Raw genomic sequence first — 11,522 nt, 5'->3', positions numbered from 1 at the left:
CGTCTGCATTCTATTAACACGCCGGAGATAACCATGGGCTGGAAATATTATATTATAATAAGTCCTATTATCTGCATCCAGCTGAGCCATCTAAACAACAGCAAGCCTTCAGTCTGCGAGCATGCACAGGCTGCATTGTGGCTATTACTGCTGTGTTACAGGATGAATACTGATATTCTATCCTTTTACAAATGGATTGTACTGTTCTATAGGTTAAGTTTCTGACTTAATATGCAGACCCAGGGGCGTAACTATGTATATAAAGGCTCTGTAACAAAAATTTGTAAGGGCCCCTATGTACCATCCAATGGTGAAAAATGTATATAACACATATAACTTTGACAAGGAAGATGGACCCCTCTCAGCTATGGGCCCCATAGTAGCTGCACCCCTTGCACCTATGGTAGTTACGCCCATGTGCAGACCAGTTGGAAGGTGGCAGCATCTAATTTTATATCATTGCATTATCCAACATAATACAATTGCTTTAAAGTTTGTGCATACTTTGGCAATTTGGACAGAAATCCAGCCGCTCATATTGGCCAGAGGGCCTTATTAAGAGTCAGTCTGAAACTTAATATTAATTTGTGATTTTTTGTGATTTTTTTTTTGTTTAAAAGAAACAATGTGTGTGACCTTTCCTTCTCAGTGAGTCACATCAGAGAAACTCAAGCTGCGACTCCCTTCCCTTGGCGTACCTGGCTGAGACAGGACTGGCTTGTGACTGGAGGTGTGGCTTAATGGACAGTACAGAAAATGCTAATGATCACAGCACCTACTGTAATAGAAATATATTGAAGTTATTGGTCAGACTGTGCAACTAATAAGTGCCCAAATGGCTTGGAGCATGTGAATTGTTCCACAAAGCAGCCGCAAATATTATAATTTTTTTAATTTTGACACTTATAAAGATATGTGCAGGCTTCCACTTCCCTAATTGTGCATTAATCTGTTTTTTTTTCCTGAAAAATGAGGGCTCCTTGTCATGTAAAATGACTAAGGGGCCTGTACATCATCACTTAGGACCTCGTTCAGAGCCGGTCGCACAGAGCGTGTGGTCGGTCTGAATGAGGGGAGGACGTCTTGAATTTTCAAGACGTCCTCCTTTGCGGTGGTAAGGCTGTGGGTTAACACCCACAGCCTTACGACCGCCTAAGGTGATGGTCGCAATGGTCAAGACCATCGCGACCCTCGGGGCTTACGACGAGACCATAGGGTAGGGTCTCCCTTGTCGTAAGCCCCGGAGAGCTTTCGGCTCTGTCTGAGCTGGAAGCTCTCCACTGACATCACTAGTGATGTCAGTGGGGCCGCACCCAAACGGCAGGCGTTCCTTCGGGAACGCCCCCGTTTGGGCTGCCACCCCCCCGGCCCGCCTTCCAAATGGGGCGAGCTGTCAATCAACATCGACAGCTCGCCGCCTTTGGATCGAGACCCGCTACGACCAGCGCTGTCGGTCGTAGCGGGTCTCACGCATGCGCACGCCGGCGCCGTCGTGCGCATGCTCTGTGGGGGGCCATCGACCCGGTCCCAGCGCATCGGCGCTAACGACCGGGTCTGAATGACCCCCTTAATTTTTACAAAAGCAGGTGAAAATAAAAAATTTTAGCTGTGCGAGCGGGCAGGAGATGGTCGCGATTATCGCGACTATCGGCACTGCGAGGAGACCCTTGTCATAGGGACTCAGCACTCGCAATGCCCACCCACAGGTAGTGCGAGCGGGCAGGAGATGGTCGCAATTATCGCGACCATCGGCACTGCGAGGAGACCCTTGTGATAGGGTCTCAGCACTCGCAATGCCGAGTGGACTTCCAGCTCTAATAGTAGGGATGCCCACAAACGGCAGGAATTCCTTCGGGAACGCCTCAGTTTGTTCAGCCCCCCCCACCCGCCTACAAAACGGGGCGAGCTGTCGATCAACATCAGCAGTCGGCCCGTTTTGCTGAGAGCTCCAGAGCAAGTGAAGGTCTCACTCTCTAAGGGGCTCGTGCACGCGCATTGCGTATACCGCACGTGCGCACTGGGCCACCATCGACCTGCTTGCGAGTGCAATGTGCTTGTGAGCGGGTCTGAATCAGGCCCTAAGTTATCGGGTCATTCATCATGAAGGTAAAGCAAGAGAAATCACAGATATCTTCTACTTACCTTCCTCTGGTGGAATGGCCCGCTGTCCCCATACACTAGTATGGGGACAGAATTCATCAAGCTCCGAAAACACAATATTTGCAGAGCTTGAGTGAGGGAGCATTCACTACCTTCAGATGGCAAATGCTCCCACTCCGTGCTAGCAACCCACTCCTTCCATATGGGAAGGTTCCAGGGTTGTGAAGAGGGATCACTCCCCCCTGTCCGGCTCCTTCTGCTGGATGTCGGGGCTCTTGTGCGCATGCGTGACCTGCAGGTCACGCATGCGCACTAGCATCACTGCTCCAGAAAGGAGAGGTGAAAAGATTCACTACTCCTTTCGGAGCAGTGTTACACTTCGAAGAGACAGCTGATTTTAGGATCAGCTGTCTCTGACCCGGAGCAATGATGAATTGCTTCGGCGCTCGCATCGAATTAGAACGTTAATTATCGGGACCCCGATAATTAACATCATGAATAAACACCGAAGTTTTAATGAATGGGTGTTTTTCACAGTTGTGACTAATTGGATGCAGTCATTATTAAAAGCTCCACAGACATCACTATCCCCATTACACTTACAGCAGGGTAAGAGCTGATGCAAGTCAGTGCACTTCAGGTGGCTGCATTTCAGACTTTTCAGAGGACATGTTAGTGTCAATTTGCGATTGCACACCCACACCATGCCCTTACTGTACCTTCATTGCGATTACACACCCACACCATGCCCTTACTGTACCTTCATTGCGACTGCACTCCCACAGCCCCTGTCTCAGCCCCCTAGTTGCAGCAAGTCCCAATAATACTTGAGCCAAAAAATGATGCAGATTCTGAAAAGTCGCACATACGCAGTGCAAAGAAAAAAATCCAAATTTGAGAGGTCAGAAGGCCTAAGAGACATATAAGAAATAAAGAATTGTTTGTTTTGCAGCTTGCACACCACCACATGACGTTTTTCATAATGTGTTTAAGCCAAAATGCATGGTTACCAATTTTACTAAGAAAAATTTGCCAGGGTAGCTGAGTGATACATTTCACAGCAATACTGGCTGGTAGTGACAGGAGTGATATTACTGCTTTGCCATTCAAAAACTAGAAACCTTTGCGCAGGGGCATAACTAGCAGTGTGCAAAACCTGAGCCACCGCACAGAGCGCAATGCTCTGTGGACAGCACCGCCCCATGGCCCTTGCTTCTGGCTAGCAGGTTGCCTGGAATAGCACCCTGCAGCCACTATCACAGCAGCAGTGCTGCATGTAGTGTCCTTAGGACGCTGCAGACAGACACCTTGCCGTAATTACAGCTGCCAGAGCATCTTCAAGACTCTCCAGACGCTGCTGCAGTTCCGGGTGCCGGCAAGGAGTGCTCAGAGCCCTTGTTATGGCTCCTGCCTTTGTGCATTCGTGACTCCTGAGATATAATATAAAAATTACTAGAAGATATTTATAATTTATAAACATCTTCTTTGTTTATTGTAATCATTGTTATAGTAAACACTCACCAGATTTGTGCAGCTCCCTGGGACTGCAGAGAGACAAGAGATGAGGCAGCAACAGCTCAGCCTCGCTTCTGTATAGTCGGACACTGCTTGCAGAGCTGGGCCCACACCACGGGCAGTAACCTGCACAGAAAGAGAGCTAATAGAGGCATGCCTCTGAGTATTGGGGGCATGCCTTGAGCACTGATGGACACCTTGGATGTGTCATGTGACCAGTAAGTGCACTGCAGTGTTTAGAGATCGGACCTCAGTCATCAGCAGCAAGAGAAGACACAGTGATGCAGGTAGGAGAATCAATGGATACTGAAGCTTAGTGTAGTGAGGGAAGAGTTACAGTGAGTAGGGGCAGAAGCGGATTTAGGCCTCATAGGGCTCTAAGCAAGATATCAATCTGGGGCCCCCTTCCTCAAACAATTCCCCTCCCAGTCAGTCTGCATATTCCAAATCCCCCCTACCCCACCAGTCAGTCAGCGTATGCCTAATCCCCGCCCGCCCGTCCCCCCCAGTCCCATGTAACTCATGTGCCAGGTTTCCCCCCCCACCCCCAACCACCCAATTGTAACAGGTGAATGTAGGTGAAAGCTGGAATCACAGTAAATGTGCCTGCCAGTGTGAGGTGGGGAGTTGCCTGCCCAAAGCACCCTGCCCCCCCCACACTGGCAGGCGCCCCAAAACACACACTTGCAATGCCTTTCCCTTCCCCCAGTAAAATCAAAGGCAGCAGCGCACCTCACCTTCTATTCTAGTATCCACTTTAGGTGGCAGCGCACCTCAACTTCTATCTTCTCAGATCCCCCCTCTCTCTGTCACGTCACACGCAGGCAGGCAACACAGTGGAGAGCAGACAGCAGCACCCGGCACCTGTTCAGAATCAATGAGCTGAGAGTCTGCCAGGGCCCAGAAGTAAAAATGCACACGGATACTCCAATAAACAACCCTGTCAACGCAGTGGTAGAACTCTTGAGTGGTGGGCCCAGGTGCAACAATATGGTTTCCCGCCCCCATTGCAAGCAAGGGACTATCTATCTCATATAATGCAGAGACCGTCACAGTGAGCGCAATATAATGCAGAGAGCATCGATGTGACCCCCATATAAATGCAGAGAACATCACAAAGAATGCTTAGTAATGCAGAGAGCATTGCAGTGAGGGCCATATAATGCAGAAAGTGTCGCTGTAAGTGCAATATAATGCAGAGAGCATCACAGTGACCTCCATATAAATGCAAAGAACATCACAAAGACTGCCTAGTAATGCAGAGAGCATTGCAGTGAGGGCCATATAATGCAGAAAGTGTCGCTGTAAGTGCAATATAATGCAGAGAGCATCACAGTGAGCTCCATATAATGCAGAGAGCATCACAGTAAGCGCCATATAATGCAGAGTGCATCACAGTGAGGGGCATATAATGCCAAGAGCATCACAGTGAGGGGCATATAATGCAAAGAGCATCACAGTGAGGGACATATAATGCAGAGAGCATCACAGTGAGGGACATATAATGCAGAGTGCAGCACAGTGAGGGGCATATAATGCAAAGAGCATCACAGTGAGGGACATATAATGCAGAGAGCATCACAGTGAGGGACAAATAATGCAGAGTGCATCACAGTGAGAGCCATATAATGCAGAGTACATCACAGTGAGGGGCATATAATGCAAAGAGCATCACAGTGAGGGACATATAATGCAGAGAGCATTACAGTGAGCACCATATAATGCAGAGTGCACCACAGTGAGGGCCATATAATGCAGAGTGTGTCGCAGTGAGGACATATAATGCAGAGAGTGTCGCAGTGAGGGACATAATGCAGAGTGCGTCACAGTGTGGACATATAATGCAGAGAGCATCACAGTGAGGACATATAATGCAGAGTGCATCACAGTGAGGACATATAATGCAGAGTGCATCACAGTGAGGACATATAATGCAGAGAGCGTCACAGTGAGGGTCATATAATGCAGAGAGCATTACAGTGAGGGACATATAATGCAGAGAGCAAAACTGAGGAACATATAATGCAGAGTGCATCACAGTGAGGGACATATAATGCAGAGAGCGTCACAGTGAGGGACATAATGCAGAGAGTGTCACAGTGAGTGAAATATAATGCAGAGAGCATTACAGTGAGGGACATATAATGCAGAGAGCAATACAGTGAAGAACATATAATGCATACAGCGTTACAGTGAGGGACATAATGCAGAGAGCATCACAGTGAGTGACATATAATGCAGAGAGTGTTACAGTGAGGGACATATAATGCAGAGAGTGATACAGTGAGGAACATATAATGCAGAGAGCATTACAGTAAGGGACATATAATGCAGATGCAGAGAGCGTCACAGTGAGGGACATATAATGCAGAAAGCATTACAGTGAGGGACATATAATGCAGAGAGCGTTACAGTGAGGGACATATAATGCAGAGAGCATCACAGTGTGGGACATATAATGCAGAGAGGGTTACAGTGAGGGACATATAATGCAGAGAGCGTTACAGTGAGGGACATATAATGCAGAGAGCAAAACAGTGAGGAACACATAATGCAGAGTGCATCACAGTGAGGGACATATAATGCAGAGAGCGTCACAGTGAGGGACATAATGCAGAGAGCGTCACAGTGAGTGACATATAATGCAGAGAGAAATACAGTGAGGGACATATAATGCAGAGAGCGCTACAGTGAGTGACATATAATGCAGAGAGCATCACAGTGAGGACATATAATGCAGAGAGCGTTACAGTGAGGGACATATAATTCAGAGTGCATCACAGTGAGGGACATATAATGCAGAGAGCGTTACAGTGAGGGACATATAATGCAGAGAGCGTTACAGTGAGGGACATATAATGCACAAAGCGTTACAGTGAGGGACATATAATGCAGAAAGCGTTACAGTAAGGGACATATAATGAAGAGAGCGTTACAGTGAGGGACATATAATGCAGAGAGCATCACAGTGAGGGACATATAATGCAGAAAGCATTACAGTGAGGGACATATAATGCAGAGAGCATTACAGTGATGGACATATAATGCAGAGAGCGTTACAGTGAGGGACATATAATGCAGAGAGCGTTACAGTGAGGGACATATAATGCAGAGAGCATCACAGTGAGGGACATATAATGCAGAGTGCGTCACAGTGAGGGACATATAATGCAGAGAGCGTCACAGTGAGGGACATATAATGCAGAGAACATTGGTGACCCACATATAAGTTATAAAACAGATCATATGAATACACCTCTTACACACACAGAAAATTAATACACCACCCCCAGCACAGACAGAATTAAAATACATTCCAACCCCCCCAAAAAAGACCCCCTTCCAAATTACATACATATACCACCCCCCTAGATGACACTGCCACTTTCCTCAGGATCTGTCAACTGTGTGACCCCTGCTGGTCTCCAAGGCATAGGAAAGGAAGCAACTCAAGGAGAGAGACAATAAGCTAGACAGGAAAGGATGGGGCGGGGTCTCAGTGTTAGGGGGCATGGCCTTCATTCAGCGATAAAGGGTAACTATAGAATAGACAGAAAGAAGGGGCAGGGACTCAGGGGAAGGGCGGGGTCTTGTTAGGGGGCGTGGTCTCAGGCATCTTTCTGGAATAAGAGAGTGACTATAGAATAGACAGAGGAGGGGGCGGGGACTCAGGGGAAGGGGCTGGCTCATGGGCAGTCTAGTGACAGGCAGAGTGAGAAGAAAGGGTGGGGCCCCCTCCTCTCCTCCACCCGGACTGTCTCCTCCTTCCTTACGGCCAGCGGTCAGCCACAAAATACTATAATAATGAGTCAGTGTGACTCATCATTATTAGTACTTCCTGGCTGCCAGCCCTTTCATTGACGCGGGCACGGTATAAGCATAGCCGACGCTGCGGGTCCCCTGGGACCTGCCGGGCCCTAAGCGCCTGCTTTGGTAGCCTAGCTGTAAATCCGCTACTGAGTAAGGGGTGAGACAGGCTCCCAGCACTAAGACCCATATTGATGTGTGCCTCCCCAGCCATGGACCTCACTGCACGTCACTAATGCAGAGTGGACTTCCAGTACCACTTCCTATAAAAGAAAAGTTAATAAAAAAAAAAAGAGACCCTTTTAAAAATGTAGTTAAACAAAATGTTTTCTGTGACTGCCTCTACTATTGCGATCCGGACCTGATGATAATGGTGATAGGATTGCTGTGGTACATGTGCTTTGCATGGGGAATATTTATCCTGGTGATACCCATTGAATAGTCCTTCTAGCTGGCTGTATCGTTTTTTCTGGAGAAAGGGTTTGTCCCCCTTTAATAAATAGGACCATAGAAATGTTCTTATGTAAGTGAGTAACCTAATAAATGTTACACTCTGTAGTAAGTGCTGCTCTAGAGTGAGTTCCAAACAGGTGTCTGGATCTCCTGATTAATAACATATAGTCGACCACACCCAGGGCCTGATTTCAGAGGTGGATGCAGACCCTCCCGGTTTTCGTGGGAGGCTCCCTATTTTTCGGGTAACCCCCCTCACCCCCGGAAGGGTAGGCACTTCTCCCGCATTCTGCCCACTTCCTAGTTAAGTGGGCAGAATGGGGATAATTTCCGCGGCGATCGTGGGTCCCCGTGTAGGGGGCGGGACTTAATGACGCGATTATACATGAATTGGGTCGTTTAGCCCTCCCCCTGTTTAAATGTATGCAGACGCAGCTGCCCGTCTGGGTGGGATAGCAGGACAGTCCCAGAAAAACGGGATTGTCCCGCTGAATGTGGGACAGTTGGGAGGTATGCTAGTTAAATGTTAAGTAGAATCTGATTGGCTGCTATGGGCAACATCTCCACTTCTAAAAACTCTCACTTTAGTAAATATATCCCTCGGACTTAGGGCCTGATTCAGTGGCGCTCGCTGTTTGCGAGCGCTCGCTCTGAATCAGGGCGGGGATATTTTTTTTTCTCTTGCTTGCTCACTAAGCTGTGGGTGCCCAACCACAGCTTGTGCGAGCGGGCTGGAGATGGTCGCATTCATCATGCCTCATTAACTAAAGTATCACTTCCGAAAAGCTGCTATTTTTGCGGAGCAGCTACTTGTGATACTTTTCCCCTTTATCTATGCTGTCTCCCTCCTAGCCTGCAGCCTCTGGCCCGGGTTTACCTCTCTGCCTACCCGCATTCTCTGCCCCGTGTCTGCCCTCTCCCTACCCACAGCCTCTGCCTCTATCCTCTCCTCTGATATCTCCTATCCCTGCACTCCCCTGCCCACTGCCTGTCCCCGGTGTTCCCTCTCCCTGTGCTCCTCTTCCTGCAGCCTGTTCTAGTCCATGCTCCCTGCGCTCCCCTGCCAGCAGATGGAGGCAGGAGCAGTGACAAGCCTCAGGAGGGGAGAAGGGAGGGAGTGGTATCTCCCACCCCGCAGTCTGTCTCTATCCTTGCCCCCGGTGTTCCATCTCCCTGCAGTCAACTACCCACATGGGTGTCCGATCACCCCCGCTGCCACATCCCCTTCCATTCTTCCAGCTCCCCTGTCTTCTTTTGATGAGCCGGGCTACATGTCTGTAGTGCCCCGGTGCTCTCAGCTCTAGGGTTCGGCAGCGCAGACACAGCAGGGAGGGATCTGAATAGATCCCTCTGCTGTGGCTGCCAAGTAAATCTTCACAGGCTGCCATGTAAACAGCAGCCTGTGAAAATAAACGGGGGTGAGCGCCATCTCAGGGTGGTGCTCAGTAACAGTAACACCATCAAGTTCTGAAAAAAAATATTTTTTCGGAACTTGATGAATGGCTCTGGCACTTATTTTTTACAGAAGTCTTTGTCACTCCCATGGGAGTTGAAACGCGTTGGTGAAGTACAAGACTGTCCAGTTTGCTTTTGGGATGATAGAAGGATTCACCTGGCTCCATATTCAGCTGCAAGTATTTCTGGTCCCGGAAATTGTTGGACAACTGTAATGCGAGTATAGGTGTATTGTACTAACTACACCCACTTTATCTGGTACGCCTTGAATACTTACTTTTTGGTGGATATTCATAGATATGATGATCTATGTGTGTTTTTTGTTTTTATGAATTTACTTTGAGTGTCATTAAATACTTTACTATTGTGGACTCCACTATCTCCCCTTGTTCTTACATATGGATTCACATTATATGGTATTATATGGTATATATAAGAAATATTCAAGGTTCTATTCATTCGAGATCTTACTGAAAAGGAAGGACTTCCATATCCTGTGGGTGAATTGACTACATCTCTTTTTGTCCTAAAGACTTCTTTGTTTGGACTATTCATTTATTTTTGAAATATCACATTAGCTCTGACATAAAGGGAGTGCGCTGAGTCTCTAGGGATCACCCTCTTACATTTCTTAGCAGCAACCCTAGGAAGTGCAGGTCTCTAAAACTATCCTACATAGGAACATCTGTATCAGCCCTCAGGGCATAGGAACATCTGTATCAGCCCTCTGGGCATAGGAACATCTGCATCAGCCCTCTGGGCATAGGAACATCTGCATCAGCCCTCTGGGCATAGGAACATCTGCATCAGCCCTCTGGGCATAGGAACATCTGCATCAGCCCTCTGGGCATAGGAACATCTGCAGATTATTTAAGAATAAAAAAAAAATACTTTTTAACACCTGGCACTTAGAAAGACCTACATTGTTATGGTATAATTTATGGAAGGACTTTTTCACATATAAAGGACTTTTTAGAGTTAAATAATATTTATGTATCTTATAATCATAAATTAGATTGCATAAATATTTTGTAACGTATATAAACTATTCTCATAGGGAGTGTATAACTTCCTAGTCAGCCATTTTCGGATTTCAGTCAGATTGGCTTCACAGCTCCACTTGAGATTCACATTCTTACATACAAGAATTTACATTACCATATCCTTTAAGGGTTGGGTATGGGATCCCGGCGCTAGGGATATCAGCGGTCAGAATTCCGACCAGGTTTCCATCCCGACGGCTTTAAGTAAGTATACTACTAATGTAACCCCTAACCTTACCCCCAACCCTCCCTCCCCGGTGCCTAAACCTAACCTCCCCCTCCCCACACCCTAAACCTTGCCCCTTAGTGCCTAACCCTAACACTGCCCTTAGTAGCTAACCCATTACCATGACCCCACCTAACCCCGGTAGTTACCTTTGGTTGGGAGGTTGGGATGCCAGGGCTGGTATTCCGATAAGTGTCGGGATTCCGGCATCTGCATTGTGAATCCTGAACGTATACCTCCAGTAACACTGTACACAATACAATAGATTTTGTTTCTATATTTTTATGAATGTGTGATTATTTTCAAATTACGCCTCTCTGCCCGTCTCCACTGGGAGTGAAGAAGTGGCTTGCTTGTCCGGAAGAGGTCACTGGAACCAGTTTCCTGCGGGACCTGCTACTGCCGAATGCCACTGCTGTCTGAGAGCTGCTTTGCCGATCTCCAGTCACTCTAACATCGATCAGTCTCACACCGCTGATCTCCAGGCACCAGGAACACCTCTCTGTCTCAGGTAATTGTGCTGCGTCTCACCACTCTCCTCTCTCTTTCCTCAGTCAGCACTAGAGTTAGGGAGTCTGTGGCAGTTCAACTGTCTTCTATGCTACACATGCCGGCTCCTGCCCACCAGACCAATGCGCAGAATGCCAGGCATCCAGTAAGCTCTGGCACTGTGAACTACATCCAATAAAGAGTCTTAAGGCGCTGGTCATGAAGTGGGGCGGCAATACATTTTCCATTACCCCAAAACAATTAGCATAAGTGCAGAGTCCAACATTTTACATTAAATACAAACCTTCCCCTTTAATACAATGAATTAATGCTCACATACAGGTGCGTCTGAATGATTTTATGTTGGGGAGCAACATAAAAATTTTCCGGTGCCGCCCCTACCCCCTCCTCCCCTCACTTCACCACCATCTTAC

The sequence above is a fragment of the Taudactylus pleione genome, unplaced genomic scaffold, assembly GCF_031769625.1.
Source record: "Taudactylus pleione unplaced genomic scaffold, aTauple2 ptg000069l, whole genome shotgun sequence".
Taxonomy (NCBI): Eukaryota; Metazoa; Chordata; class Amphibia; order Anura; family Myobatrachidae; genus Taudactylus; species Taudactylus pleione.
Note: the sequence above shows the minus strand (reverse complement) of the source record.